Source organism: Carlito syrichta, unplaced genomic scaffold (assembly GCF_000164805.1).
Source record: "Carlito syrichta isolate Samal-C Ts95f unplaced genomic scaffold, Tarsius_syrichta-2.0.1 Scaffold303360, whole genome shotgun sequence".
NCBI classification, from domain to species: domain Eukaryota; kingdom Metazoa; phylum Chordata; class Mammalia; order Primates; family Tarsiidae; genus Carlito; species Carlito syrichta.
Window position 1 is genome coordinate 961,270 of NW_007247456.1, and position 16,485 is coordinate 977,754.

Consider the following 16,485-nt stretch of genomic DNA (forward strand, 5'->3'; position numbering starts at 1 on the left):
AATCCCCTACCTATGGTTAGCAACCAGCAGGGAAGACTTTTGAAAAGGCTTGGCAGCAGCATTCAAAAATAAGGCCCTTCATTACACCCCCAGCCTTGAAAATCAAGTGTAACCTTTCCAATTTTTACTCTCTCCAGTCTCCCTCCTGTTGCACTAAAAGCTTTAAACATCTTATCTTTCTTTTTCATTGTCTCTTTTAAATGTTGTCATTGCAGGCTGAGGTCATGACTCTCCTAAGAGCCCTAATCAAATCTAGAAGACAACAGAATTGAAAACAGAGTCTTCCGTACCTGGTTCCCAGATTGAACATGCACAAACAAAGCCAGTGTTTGGGAATCCAGCCCTGGATGCCTGAGGCTGAGAGGCTGGCTGTGAATCTTTACCCAGCCTTTACCCAATTGTCCTTCTTTAGCATTTGACATACTTACCACTGGATCGATGAGAGAGCCAGGCTCTCTAGACAATGATTTATACAACCCCTCGAATTGTGCCCTACACGATGGATACTCACTGAGTTGGCAACGGTATTGCTGCCAGTTAAGTCCAAGACTACATTACGTATTTTAGCAACTGCACCAAACTGTAGGCCAGCCTTGAGCCTATGGTCAGCCTTACTCCTAGTCTTTCTCACGTGGACTCACAAAGTCCACTTCAATGAATTCCTAACAATGTAATTAGCTTTTTGGAAACTGAAGCTGGATTTCATATTTAGATGTTGAACTTCACCACGCGGGACAGGTTAGCCATGTGCAGGACTGACTGGAAGATTTTGGCAAAGATATTAATTGGGATTTTCCATTTTTTGAGGAGTGACACGTGTTAGTACACAGGTAGTCCATCCTTGGGGTTCTCAGGGACCAAAGAGTGAGCAAACATGAAACTGAAATTAATATGCCTCACAGGGAATCACTAACATTCTCAAGAAAATATCAAGTAGAGGCAGAATCAAACTGTTTCCCCTTTGAAATATAACAACGTCTACCTCTCAGAGCTCTTGTGGGAATGAAATTAGAATATATACCAAAAGGCTAGCACAGGGCTTTGCTCACAGGAGTGAGCAACGCATGCATTTACTTGCTAGCACTACTCTTGTCTGAAGTTCAACAACCAAGTTTTGAACCTAACTCTGCCCATGTCTTCCCCATCCTGGGGCCCAATTTCCTTATCTTATTAATTGAAATAATAACCACCACATACTTCACGGGGTCATCACGAAAGACAAATTAAAGAATGTCTGAGAAAATTATTTGCAAACTAAATAGCTTTCTAAACAAAATAAAGTATTATTAGGTATATGCCCAATCTCTGTACCAAGGTCTCAGCGCTTCTTTTTGTCTGAAAAGACCTCCATCCCTAGAGTTCTTCTCTTTAACCAGCCTGTTGGAGCTTTACCCTTCATTCATAAGGCAGTAGAGAATAATGGCTAAGAGAAAAGACCTCAGACTGCTGGGGTTCAAATCCCAGCTCCCCTCTGTTAGCTGTTTGACCTTGGGGAAGCTACTGAACCTTTCTATACTTCAGTTTTTTAGTCTATAAAATGGGGATACAGCAACACCCATTTTATAAGTTTGTTGTAAGGATTAAATAAATTAATGAGTGTAAAGCACTTAGAACAGTATATACTAAGTACCATATAAAATGTTAGTGATTATTATTTCAAGGCTAGGTTTATTGTTTTGATGTCTATTATTTCAAAGATATGTTCATTATTTTACATTATTCTATTATTAGGTTCAAACTCCACCCCTCCAAGAAGCTTTCCCAGATCTCTAAAGTATTCGTGTTTTCCTATTCGACCAAAGTATATTGGTTGTAGCTCAGTGATAGCCCTTGTCATTGTTTCTGTGTTTGTTCATACCTCTCTCCACACTAGCTTTGGATCCCTTAGTGACAGTGGCATTCTCTTTTACCTTGGTACATATGGTCAGTGCACATTAAATATTTGTTGGGTTGGTTGGAATCTACGTAAGTGTATGCACATGAATAAACCTAAATATATTGGGCAATAGCTAGTTACGCTCTCTACATAATAACTATATTTTAAAGACTGGACAAAATTACAACCTTTTGTACTCTACTTGACACATAGTATGTGCTCAGTAAATGTGTTAAGGTAGAAAGATGAAAAAATAAATAAAAATGCATAAAGTCCAGTAAAGGTCTCGGTCTACTGGGTCCCTCTCATTCAAAACATGTATTAGATTGGTAAATTGCTCTTGGATGTCAGATCCGGATTAAGATATCAAGGAAAAGAAAAAAAAAATATCTCCTTACCTTCAGGCACTCACATTCAAGAGGAGAGACAATGCAATTGCCAAATAATTACAAAGGAATGTAGGTGCTAAGCAGTGTAGGATGGAGCTGCACAGAATGTGCCTTCAACAGCTTGGTTATCTCTCCAAGATTGAGACTTTCTCAATATCAAATTGCCCATTTGGAATGAGTGCACCTTCTTTTTCAATAAGTGAGAAACTTATTGAATTTAGCCAACTTAAGTTGACTAATGAAAGAGAGGAACAAGTCAGCTCTAAGAGTGTGGTGGTTCACATACAGCAAGTGAAAATAAAATAAGGAGGTGCCATCATAAGCCATATCTATAAGACTACATCTCATGCTGAGGGCTTACCAGTCTCAACCACTTTGTTGTCAAATAAGAAAACATTGTGAAACAATAAAAAACATACTCCCCAGGAAAAGGGAGAATTTGCTTCCCATGAATCCCATTTTCACCAGTGACTTCACTTCTTTACCAATTTTGCCAACAATTGAGAAATGAATTTGAACTCAGGTATGTCTAAGGACCATTCACTTTTATTGTTTTATTTTTGTTGTTGTTCTATTTTTTTTAATAGTCTGGTATGAAAGCCCATTATTTCTCCTAGTTTCAAATACTACCTCAACTTTGATGAATCCCAAATTTATATCTTCAAGCCAGACATCTGTTTTGAATTCAGGTCTTGAATATCCAACTTCCTACTTTGACATCTATCTCAGCAATATCTCAGACACACCCTGTTCAAAACAGAGTTTTTAACAATTTTAAACCCACCACCTCACCCATCCCCGGCAACCCAAAGACTTTCTTTTTCAGTGTTTCCAATTTGGCAACTAGAAACACATTCACTCAGCTGCCCAATCCAGAAACTTGGGTTTCCTTTTTGGTACCTCTCTTTTCTTTACTACATACTTCTGCTCAATCTGATATACTGCTAAGTCCTATTGGTTCTAACTTCCAAGTATGTCTCAAATCTTTTTCTAAGTCACCACTTACACTTAAACATAAAACACACCATGTCACCACCCTGCATAAAAAATCTTACATTTCTTGATGCACTTAGAATTAAACTATAAACTCCTGACCATGGTCTATGAAGGCCTACACGATCTAGCTTCTGATTCTTTCTCCAACTTCATCTTCCTCCATGCTGGCCTCTTTCAGATCTCTGAACATGCCACACTTTTACCCACTTTAGTGTTGTTTGACCTCTGTTGGAACAGTTTTCTCCTCACTCTTGATCTGACTAACCCATTCTCCTTTTTCAAATTTCAGTTTAAAATTTACTTTACTAGAGAGCCCTGTGCATGTAGGCAAATTATAACCTTCCTCCATCTCATAGCACCTTATTTCCTGTATCTCAGGTATCATACTTTATTATAAAATATTCACCTGTAGATTGACTTGTGTAATGTTTGTCTATCAAGCCAGACTATAAGCTACCTTAGAACTGGGCCTGCCTTGGCCAGGCTTGGTGGCTCCTGTAATCCCACGCCTTGGGAAGCTGAGGTGAGTGGATTACCTGAACCCGCGGGTTCGAGACCCGCCTGGGCAGCTTGGTGAGACCTCATCTCTACAATAAATAAATTAAAAATTAGCTGGGCATGGCAGCACGTGCCTGTAATTCTGGCTACCTGCAAGGCTGAGCCGGGAAGGATCGCCAGAGCCCAGCGGCTTGAGACTGCGGTGGCCGGGAGCGGCCACTGTACTCCAGTCTGGGCAACAGAGTGAGAGAGACTCCAACTCAAAAAAAAACAGAAACGGGCCTGCTTTGTTCTTTGTCCAAAGTTCAGCCCAGTGCTTAGCATATAGCAGATGCTTAGTTCTTAATTGGTTGCTGAGTTTATAACTTTTGTGACTGATTATTAGTAAGACCTGATGATATGAAACATGTGTATTCCATGCTAAAAAGGTACAACCAAATGGGTGATTATGTGGGAAAATATACTTGAATATGTCCTGTTTCTCCAACTTTTTCAGTTCCTAACTCCCAGAATCTTATAGCATTCCTCCATTCTTTTACTAATTTTCCCAATTTTCAGGGTTGAATGGGGGAGTTTGGTATGCTTTGCTCCTCCCAGATATATTTAACTTTGTGCAGGAATGTGGCTTCCATAGGTATGGTTGGGTGGGAGGTATCAGGAGCAGGATGGGTGGGAAGGGGAGAAAACAGGAAACACGTGGAGGAGGTGACTGCCCTTGCTTGGTGTGAACTTTGCTAGGATCCCTGATGTTGTCTCAGCTCACCAACTTTTGAGAGTTTATATTTATTTCCTTTTTTTATGTTTAAAACTGCGGTTTTTATGTTATATATGTCGGTGTTCTCTCCATCTCACCTCTAGGAATTGGAAAATAAATGAGCCGTTGATAATGGGCTTGGTGTTGGTAAAACTAGCAAGTATGGACAGACAGCTCTCAATTCTACGGGTTTTTTCATGCCACTACTTACCGGACACACATGGTCCCTTTGGAAGTTGTTGTGCTCCTGTTCCTGTTGAGTCCAATAGGGTTTTTTCCCAGGTAGGGACCTACTATTGTAGACTACAGGATGTAGAATATTTTCTTAGTCGTTTTGCTTTTTCTACTTAACTCTGACAAATATCAGTTCCTGCATGTGCTTGGTTGTTACCTTGTTTGGTTACTAGAGTGAAGCTTTTACTCTTTCTCTCCAGCCCCCATGCTCATATTTTCTTTTCTCCATATCAAGACTAACTTGCTCCTAATCCTTTCTTATATCCACCTTGACATTCGTGGGATTCATTCTGCATTCGTTGCAGAGATAGGAGGAATAGATTTAGGGATTCTCTTAGCAGTACCAAGTTGGACCAGGTTTTTTCCTGTCATTTGGGTCTTGTCAAAAAGTGCTCTTAATTCCTTGTTTTGATAATTCACCCATCAACTCAATTTTTTAAACAATTTATAATTATCACTTTGATGGTCCTAGAAATCAGTCCTGATAAACTTGGATTTTTGTTTATACCTTTTTCTGAGACTGGAGATAGTTCAAAACATTGATTTTTTTTCTTCCATATGGGTCAGAGAGGGGTGGGGAGGAGCTAAGGTAAAAAGAGGAGGAAGAAAGAGGAAGAAGGTACCAAAAAGGAGGATCTAATACTGGATTTCGGTTCCCACTACTGGGAAATGGTTCATTTCCAATTCTGCATTTCAAGAACAAAAAGACTTTCTGATGGTCTTTTTTATTCTCTTTGGATCAGTATGAATCCTTGGCAGCAATATATCTTTGTGTATTTAAAGGGTTAAAATATTTTGGGAAGTGAAATAATCATATTTGAGGATGGTTACGAAGTCAAGACAGGGCACTTTAAATACATTGTTCCCCAGATATAATCTGAGTCTCAGAATCTGTTACTGAATAACCTGATGACTTTACTTAACTGTGATAGTTCACCCATTAGTCGGTCCATTTATTCATTCAACAATCACTTTGAACTGTGCATTATAATTTTGAAGGTATTTTTCCCTCCATTGTACTTGATTCTCATGAAAATCCTAAGATGTACTCCCTTAACCAAAATTATCATTTTAGAGAACAAGAAACTGAGACCCACGGACATTAGTCAGTTGTGGAGATGTAACTGGAACCCAGATCCTCAGATTTCACGCTGAATTCTCTTTCAGTTCTACATACTTTAATTAAATCAGTATTTTCTAAGTGAGCACCAAGTACTGGACACAACTTTAAGAAAACAAAAATGAAGTGCCCTGTCGTTGAGGAGCTTAGAGTTAATCAGGGAAAGGCAGAGGGGAGGCATAGATGTGGAGTGGAGGAAAGCACCTGAATCCTTGGAAAATGCTGAGAAGTCTGGTGTAGAAAGTGGGGTGGAGGGGGTGCAGAGGAAATAAGACCGGGAAGAAGTGAGAGGGTCTGAAGTGCTTCGCAATTTTTTGATTCACTACCTAGCATCAAGTCTTCTTCACATGCCCTCCCAAATTATGGCCCTTATGAACACCATTATTAATCTTTTTCTGTCTCATTTTCTATTGAGCGTTTTGCTGGCATTTTAGTGCCAGTACTAAAGGGCAAGTTTGGTCTTAGCAACTTGATGTTTAGGCAGTGAAAGCTGCTGGACTTCAACTAATTGTGAAATTGCTGAAATCTTATCTGGTGACATTATACATGTGCCATTATATAAACTTGCCCTTGCCTGGCCATAGAAAATAAACAATTATAACTCCTGGCAGACAGACCTAACCCTGAGGCAAGCTGGTCTGTGATTACTAGGGTGCTGGGCTAGGTACAGGTTTGGCACCTGGAGATATCATCTATCAGTATATTAACCAAAGTTCTGGAATGCCCACTAGATTGAGAAGAACCTAGTCTTTGTTGAATAGGCATCAGGATCTACGAGGTGTCCAGTTCCTGCTAGGGAAGGCGTTGGGCTCTGGACTCCAGACTGTGGACATTACTAGAGGCTGTGTACTTTGAAGTAGCATGATGAGAGGTGATCTGTCTGTTCATGGTAGAACCTGGCAAGTACTAAACACAAGACGATATATAACACAGGATCCACGCTTTCCAAGGAGAGAACTGACAAGAGTTAAGCAATAGCCTAAGCCTGGAGTTCAAGGCGGGGTTGTAATCTCACTGGATGAATGGATATTCTTGGAGCAGTGCTCTGACCTGCAGGTTGAAAACATGGTGATGGCGGTGGTGGAGAAAGCTGAGGATCTGTGTGTATTACTGGTTCTTATACCTTCCTCACTGGGTATCAGGTACTATTGGATGGTACGTTGAAGTGACTGGGTTATACTTTATTCCAATCGATACTGAGTGAAACACTCAAAGAGTCTGGACCTGCCCAGGGAGGGAGTAAATGCCTCACAGTGATGGGGGTGAGGGTCCAGAAAATATCCTCTGAGAAAAAGTCATAGGGTTTTACTCTGCACAGATTCAGGACATTTGAGGGGCAGTTCCGGCTCAAGGACTATCTTTGACATAGCCTAAAGTAAGTTTAAGAACTTTTCTGGACCTTTGTTCCCTCAGTGTGTCCCATGAGGTCAGAGTCTTACATTTTATTCACATTTGTTTCACTAGCAACTAGCGCTAGCATCTAGCATAGTGTCTGCCCCACAGAAGACAGTCAATTAAAGATGTGCTGTTAAAATGAGTGAATGTGTGAATGAACAGAATGAGGTGAACATAAGGAATCACATCAGTAGTTGATGGTGAAAGGACTTATCAGAACCATGGTTCTTACCCTCACCCTCTAGACTCTGATGTCCACCCTCATGCCCTTCTTTGACACCAGTGACCCATATAATGGGTCTCCTTTTAACAGTTTTGTGATTCTCTCATGAAAAATCATTGAGATCGTTTATTTAATTTTTTTCCTCAGCATTCACTAGCCAAAAACATTACAGTAATTTTAAAAAATCACCTGCAGCCTCCCCTGCCCCCAAATCCCAAAAAAAATATATCTTTTTGGGGAGCACTTAGGAGTGACCTCACAGAAATAGTATAGTAACCAGGAAATTCTTTGAAGTTTGCAAATGCTTTGAAACACCAACAAACAAGATAATCACAGTAAGATCAGGGGGCTTGACCTACAGAATATATTTCATTTCATTATGGTCAATGTACTCAGAAAGGGTGATATTTTGTTGATGTGGAGACAAATGCCTCCCAGAGTGAAAGAGCTTCTCCAAGAGTGTGTAGACACTTTTCACTTTCACTACAGTCACTAAAGGTGTAGGTGGCTTCAACTTTAAGTCAAATATTCAAGACTGTGAACTAGGGACTAACTGTTTGCATTTAAAAGACTTCACCTAGGGCTTTTTGTGTCTTGAATGTGTGCTTGCGGGATGGATGGGTGGATGAATTGACAGATAGATATTAAACATATTGAAAGATAAAGAAAAGAATAAAGCAGGAAAAAATGCATAATTCTACTACTCTAAGACAGCCACTGCAAATATTTTTGTTAATTGTGTACTCTTGTTTACATCCAGTCTATTTTTATGAAGACTATTTTTAAAATAATTGTGAATATACTATATACATATAATATGCATAGTTGTATATATTACATATTCTACATCTTTCTCTTCCATATTACCATAAGCATTTTTCAATTCTAATTTTTTAGAACCAGTTGTTCTGTAATTTACTTATTCATTCTCCACCCAACACTCTTTCTCCCTCCCAACCTAGTCAAGATAGGGCATATAAGTTTTTCAGGGTTTTTTTTGTTAGATATAAAGCTAAGAAGCATATATTTACTCAAAGATTTTTTTAATTATGACTTGAGGATAGATTCCTAGAAGTATAATTACTGGGACAAAGGGTATGACTACATTTATGATCCTTGTTATATGTGACCAAGTGTATCCTAGTGTCACTGCATTTTACCAAAAGTTATTAAAACATCAGCTTCCATAGTGAATATAAGCGGTGGCTTGAAAATCTTACAACTACCTGGCAGAGATGCCGATAAAGGTGGAAAAAGTTGAAGGGAAGAAGGCAAGAGATACAAAACTCAAGTGCAGCATTAGAACTAGGATCCATTGATAACTGACAATTATTAGAAATAAATGAGTATTTTTGAAGTCATAGCATACATCAACATAATAGCAGTCCTTGGTTTACTAAGGTGGATGCTGCAACAAAATAAATGATTCAGGATGGACTGGCTAATGGAAATCAACTCTACCACTAATTTGCCAAGTGGTCTCTGTAAATTATTTTCCTCTCTAGACATTTCTCAAATGTAGAACTGATAAGTTGAAAGATGAGGACAGAGACTTCTAGAATTCAGAGTGTGGGACTGTACCCAGATAATGGAGACAAGCTCATAGAGTTATGGTGTTTGGTTCATGATTCTTCCCTAGATACCCAGATCTCTGATGAGATCCACAGTTCAATTGGAGTTGTGCAACAAAATAGCAGATGCTCTAGGAATCTCTTGGGGCTCCATGACCTTCAGCTGTAAATTCCCAAGTTCCCTACATCTCATATGAATGAATGGCAAGATTTTCGAGAGTATTGTTTCCATGGGTGGTATCCACGGAGAAATGTTGAATATGTGGATTGATAAAGTGGCTTGAGTCATCTACACCAATAACAATATTTGGCCTTTGGTACCTCCCTAGTGTTCTCCTGACAGTTCTTTTTCCAGATGGTGACACATAGAAATTGACGAAATTAGGAAATGGCCCTATTTCCCTGATTCTATTCTAGGAAAATGAATAGGTTTACCTTACGACTTTTTTTGTTTTTTGATTCCATCCAAGGTTGGAACCTCTCAGATTTCAAGAGAGGCCTAGGTCGCTTTTTAAGAGTTCTAATATTAGGGAGAAAAAAAAAGAGAAGACATGCTATATGTATGTATGTATATGTTCTTCTGCAGGTAATAGACTTTATTTTTAAGAACAATTTTAGATTAACAGAAGAATTGAGAGGATGGTACAGAGAATAATCCTGTAATGAGTTTTCCCTATTATTAACATTGTACATAAATATGGTAATGTGTAACAATGAAATAATATTAATACATTATCATTAACTAATATCCATCATTGATTCAGATTTGTTTAGGTTTACCTTATGTCTTTTCTGTTTTTTGATTCCATCCAAGATTCTGCAGTGCATTAAACTGTCATGTCTCCTTAGGCTACCCTTGGCTGTGGCACTTTCTCAGACTTTCCTTGTTTCTAATGACCTTGATGGTTTTGGGGATTACTGGTTAAATATTTTGTAGGATGCCTCTCTACTGGTATTTGTCTAATGTTTTTCTTATGATTAGATTAGTGTTATGAGAGTAAGAATGCAGAGATAAAGAACCATCTTCATCACATCATATCAAGAATACATGCTATCAACATGATTTATCATTGTTGATGTTGGCCTACATCATCTGGCTGACATAGTGCTTGCCAAGTTTCTCCATGTTAAGTTAGTCTCCCCCACCCCTTTCCAGACTGTACTTTTTGGAAGGAAGTAACTAAATGTAGCCTACAATTAAAGAAAGGGGAATTATGCTTTCCCTCTTTGAGGGCATTGTATGTATATAAAATATTTGGAATTCTTCTGCATGGAATATTTATCCCTCCTCTCCCATTTATTAGTCTATTCAACAGTTCATATCACTATGGGCTTCTAAATATTTATTTTATACTTTGGGTCATAATGCAAAATGCTATTAGATTGTCCTGCTCAAATTGTTGCAGCTCAAGTTGTTCCTATATCCTTTTGAAACATCCTCCATCATGTAGTTTTGTTTTTGTTTTTGAACAATTCTTTAAGTACTACAAGATGTTCTGTTCTCATTTGCATATTTCTTGCTCGTTTCCCAAGGAGTCTTGGTTCTGGTTCCTGGGAAATGGTATTAGAAACTGATTCTGGGCACTAGGTGTGCTTGCTGCTTGTCATTGCTTCTAGGAAAAATACATGCAAAACTTGTACATGATGGTCTCCTTCCAATCTTGTCAGGGTACTGCTGAGATTGATGTCAGGGTACTGCTGAGATTGATCTTAGCGGAGGTCAGGTCAGAAGTATAAATTTGAGGACTTTTCTGAATGTGTAGCCATAGCAAATAGCTCATACGTTTGGCCTTTGGTGCCTCTCTAGTGTTCTCCTGACAGTTCTTTTTCCAGATGGTGGCATACAGAAATGGACTAAATTAGTAAACTAAAAGAATAAATGAAATGCCCCTATTTCCCTGATTCTATTCTAGAAAAATGAGTGAGAAGCAAAGCCTAAACCTCCTTTCCCCTTCCCCTTCCCCTTCTCCCTGCCTTTCCCTTCCCTTCCCTCCCCTCCCCCCCCCTCCCCTCCACTTCCCTTCCCTTCTCTTCCCTTCCCCTGACTTTGCATGTGTGTGTGCATGTGTATGTATGTGTCTGTCTGTCTATAAATGCTATGACATATTTTTCACATTCACATGGAGCCTAGTGGCTTAAAGACTACGCAGTGCGCAAGTGTCATTTCCTTCCTATCACTAACTGGGACAGTTTCCAAAAACAAACAGAAGAGGGGGGGAAAAAGAACTATAAGGCAGAAAAGAAACTTGGGAACTATCACATCTGATTATGAATGCTGAAGATCAAAGGTACAAGGTCTTAGAACCTGCCTCCTCCAACTCTTAACGTTTAAAATCTTCAATTGGCTTTTGGACCTACTCAGCATAATCCCAGACTTTGGTCTACAATTGGTTAAAAATTGATAGAAGTGAGGATTCTGGGATTGCCTTCTTTACTTAGTTTATATTTTAACTCCCTCTCTCACCCCATGTATACATATACACACAGTTCCTTTCTCTCCCTCCCACCTTAAATTTATGCAAATATGTGTTTAGATATAAAGGTATAGAAACTAGAGCAGATAGGCATCCTGCAAATTATTTGGGGTATATCTTCACACAGTTGAGGAAGCGAAGTCCTCACAAGTAGCTTTCCTCAATGTCCCATGAGGAGTTCCAGGCAGAGCTGTAATTAGAAACCAAAGTTTTTTTGGCAACAAATTCAGTTTTTTTTTCCTTCTCCCTACACGGTGCCCCTGAGGAGTTACATTTTTGCATGTATGTCTCTGTATGTACATAGGTTATACAGACACTGACATGTAGAAAACATGCACCAAACGTCTGTAGTCTGACCTCAGGGAACAGTTTAATGACTCGAATTTCAGGCAGCTGAAAGGTTTCTGCGGGTGGAGTTTGAAATAAACAAGAAAAGCCACTGTGGAAATGTGAATGGAAAAGTACCGAGCCCTCCCTTCCTCTGCACATTCTTCCGCTCTCCATCTCTCCCTGCCATCAAGCCAGCTTCAGATAGGCTTCTACATGGTCAGGTGTACAGAAGGCGGTGTGGAGAAGAAGAAGAAGACAAAGAGAAAAAAAACACAGGCACAACACACAAATCAAGTTTTTCCACTGCTAGCCTTAGGTAGTAGAGACAGCTAAATACAGCAACCGCAGTCCGGCAGGAGGGTTGGCCAGCCACTCTGAGTTTACAAACACTCAAGTGCTTTCCTCCCCTCATCCCTCTCACAGTCCAGCTGCTGCTTTCCCTCATGCTAAGGTTTCATAGGAAGTGAAAACCCTGTTATTCAAAACAGTGATCGAATGCAATAAACAAATGATTACACCCCCCCACCACCAATCACTTCTCTATTTTAAGCTCCTTATATTTATTTACATTTTATATAAGTGAGAAAAGTGTGGAAAAATCAGGGTTTTGAGGAAAACTATGAGCTAGGCTGAAAAGTTTCTAAAGGGAAAAAAATCTCAGAATAATAAAGGCTAAAAGCAGGCAGCATACAGGTCAAAATTAAATGTCGATACTTCCTTTTCAGAAGGCAGTGGCTGCAAATCATCTTCCAACTTTTAAAAAATATCTCAAAACTTTCTGTTCAATTTTGTTAAACCTATCAAACTCCTTTCTTTCTCTGAAGATAATATAGGGAGCTTGTTTACAATAGTTATAAATAAAGAATTTTATATAAATACAAATATACAAATAAAATGGGGAGGCACAATTTAACAAGCCAGATAGATAACATCTCCCATACCCATCAAAAGTAGTGCCAAGTACTGCAGCTTAGGTGACAAGCATAAACAAACCCAAATGACCATCAAAACTCCGATACTCATCAGGACTTGGAGCTGGTTCTGAGAACCAGTTTACGATTTACATGGAGCTCCAAAGCACACTTGCTTTCCTCGGTCCTGCAAGAAAACAAGATACTCGCCTCCATAGTTGTCAGGTTACCCTGATCCTTTAAAATGACTGAGGACCAACAAACTATGCAGACCCATTTTCATTTGTGGTCCTGAGGTCACACACACTTCTAGTGAGGGGAGAGCCTGATTCTCTTGAAAGAAGAGTCGGGATGAGTTGAGTGACTGATCTGCAAAATTCCTTCCAGTTCTAAAATCTATAATTCTGAGACGTGCTAGCTTAAAGACCTACCACGATTCCAGAGGTTCCTGACAGGTGAAACCAACTTCCTCTTTTGAGCTCCCTTAGGGAGAAGACAAGGCAGTATTTATTCCAAAGATAGGTTATTTTTCAGCTATGACTGAACTGTGGGGAAGGTTTTGAGAGGGGAACTGGATGTGAAATCTGTTCCTTTCCTCAATAGATGTAATATTAAGACGGGACTATTTCATTTTGTAATAAAGCTTATGTTTACCCAGCAGCTGAGAACAGGGACCTTGTTTTGTGCCCAATCCATGAAGCAAAGATCCTTTATCTTAGTATTAATAGCCAGTAACCATTATGTCATGGACACATAGTACCCCCAAGTCTGCAAGAATTATTCATAAGACCTCAGAAATGGACTCATTCTTTAGAGCTTCTTAAGGCTGATTTAAAATAATCTGAATATATTCAAGCCAGCCCTTTCTTTAATCCTATAACACAGTACTGCAGGAGTGAGGGAGGCCCACATAGTGATGCCAACTGGCTACTGATGGGGGGAGATCAAGAATAAGAAAAGGAAGGACACTCTGGAAGAAATTCAATTGGTATAAAATGCGATAAAGTTACTTTCCTAGGAATTGAAAACAGATTGAGAGGTGGGTGCACAATTTTCCTTGCCATTCATTCAGTTGAGAGAAAAAACAGGCTTACCTAAAAGTATCTATCTTTAGAATATTTTCAAAAATTCTTTTTCTTTTCTCTGTCTCTTTCTAAGGGTCTCCTTCTGTTCTGGTCCATTTCTTTCAATGTAAACACACTAATTTGGCAAAAAGCAGTAGTAGAAATGTGGTATTCTGGCACTTGCTCCCAGAAATAATGTGTGGAGGTTTGAGGTCCCTGGTGATGGAGTTAATTATCTATAAAACTGGCCTGGTGGGTTCTCCCTCTAGGGGCTCTGAGAAGAGAATTAAAGAGGGATAAGGTATAGCAGGGTACATTCCTTCCCAACCCCCACTCTGGCTGGTGGTACAGCCTGAGGGAGATTTCCCTTTGCTCTGCAGCGCCCCCATGGGGCTAAGAGTGGAGTGGCAAAGGGAACACAGGAGGGACATGCTGTGCGGATTTGAGGTGAGGAGGGTGGGGAGAGGAGGCAGGATGGCAGCTTTAACAAAATAAAAAGTGATCAAAAATCATAAAAGTAATCCCATTATAGGTCCACTAATAGGGAAAAGCCATACAATTCACCTTCAAGATCATATAGATACATCTGAGGAATCCTAAAGTGCTAATTGTTCATAAAAGGTAGAAAAAAAAAATCACACATATAAACACAGTCAGTTCAGCAAAATCAGAGTGTTATTTTGAATCCATCGGGATTCACTTAATACTTTTTGAAAATGAGGGGAAAGGGGACTCAAAGAAGGAGATAGTCTGCATTCTGACAGAATAAATCTGAACTTAACAATATCATGTGTCTTTGGGGGTAAAATGTTCATTTCAACAACAGTGACAGGATTAGGCCTATGTATATTTTTCAAAAATCCTTCACAAGACAGGCTTTTCTGCAGAGGCTGCAGTAATCCATCTGTCAATAAGTATTAAAATATTCAGATTTCACAGGGACAGACACGCATATTTCCTAAGCTCCAGCCCTTGTGGAAATAATCAATCCCTTTGCACCTTTCCTGGTTCTAAAAACAAAGCATTTTAAAAGAGTGTGTGTGTGTGTGTGTGTGTGTGTGTGTGTGTGTGGAGAAGGGTGCATCAACAACAGCATTTTCAGCAATGGATGAAACTTTTTATGGGACTGTCAGTGAAAGAGATCCCAAATAGCCCAGCAAACAGCCAGCAATCTTTCATATCTCTGCTCACTTCTCCATTATAAATCCAAATCTGGGGTTGGCTTAGGTAGATTATTTGGGGAAATATCTTTATTAGAAATTAACATGTGAAGAGATTTTGTGGAACCTTTAAGAATTCATCTGTAATTCAATGAGTCACTTGAAGGACTCTCATAGCCAAGGCTCAAAACAGCCTGACCTTTGAAAGCTGCTTCTAGTCCAAACATTTTGGGTTAATTCTTAAGGAATCTGAAATATTATTTTCCCCTCACACCCTTCTTTTAAGAGAGAGACATAAAAGAAACAAGAGTCTCCCTCATTCAGGGATGAGTAGGAGGGAAAAAAACCCCAACCAACATTTAAATAGGGAAATTGGCTGCTCTGAACAAACAAACTAGGGCCCACAATGAAATGATTCTGCACTGTAATTGCCTTTAAAAGGAAAGAAAAAGAAAAAGAGAAAGATTTCCTCTTCTTCTCTTTCCCCCAACTCATCTCAAAGCTAAGAGGACTGTTCTGCGTACGGTGCTTGTAGTTGTAGCACAGTCTGTTCTAAATACACGCAGTATCTGTGATGCTGGCACGGCAGGCCTTTAGAATTCCCTCCGGCTGATCTCTTCACAGACTAAAGAGATTTTTTACAACGACCTTGAAACAAGCCTTGGGGGGGGGTGCGGAATCAAGACCTTAAGAAAAAGCAAAACACAAACATGTATTTGGCTCACAGAATTTTGTAGAACACACACATACGCATACACAAACACACACGCACGTTTTTGTAACAAGAAATTTCCCAAGAGTCAACAATAACAGAAAGAGTAAACCCACCACTTGCTGTCCTGGAAAGAAACAAACCAAAACAAAACCAATCCTTTGAATATTTCTCCCAAGTGCGGGAGAGCCTCACTTCAGTAAAAGTCCAAGAAGAGAAAGAAAATTGCACCAAAGAAAAAAAAAAGTGGGGGTTGGGATTGTTACATATGGCCAAAAATGTAAGCTTCTTTCAAAAGTATCAGTATGAAAATAATACATCTTCTTTAAAGCCCTTGAGAGATTAGCAAGGGAAAGAAAAAGCACGTACAAAAAAAAATCCAACCGATGCCGAATCCCACGATTTACGTAACACCACAAACTTGCAAAAGGCAAAAATCAGCAGCAAAAATTCAAAAATCATCAAAATACAGCAACCCCAAATCCCAAGCCACACCAAAAAGAAAAAGAAAAAAACCCCCAAAACCCAAACGACAACAAAAAACCTTGTCCCAAATAAAAATAATGCAAATGAACCCACCGAAAACAGCTTGGCAAATATTTTTCTCGTGGTGCCTAATATTCTAGCTGGAAAGAGCTGTGGTGTTTATTGTTTGTTTTTTTTTTTTTCCTCTTACTCGCCTCTCTAAACCTACTATATATAACATACTTTTTTCCAACGGTTCAAATCTCTCGCTCCCTTTTGTGTATTTAGCTCGAGGAGCTGAGTTTATGGGCAA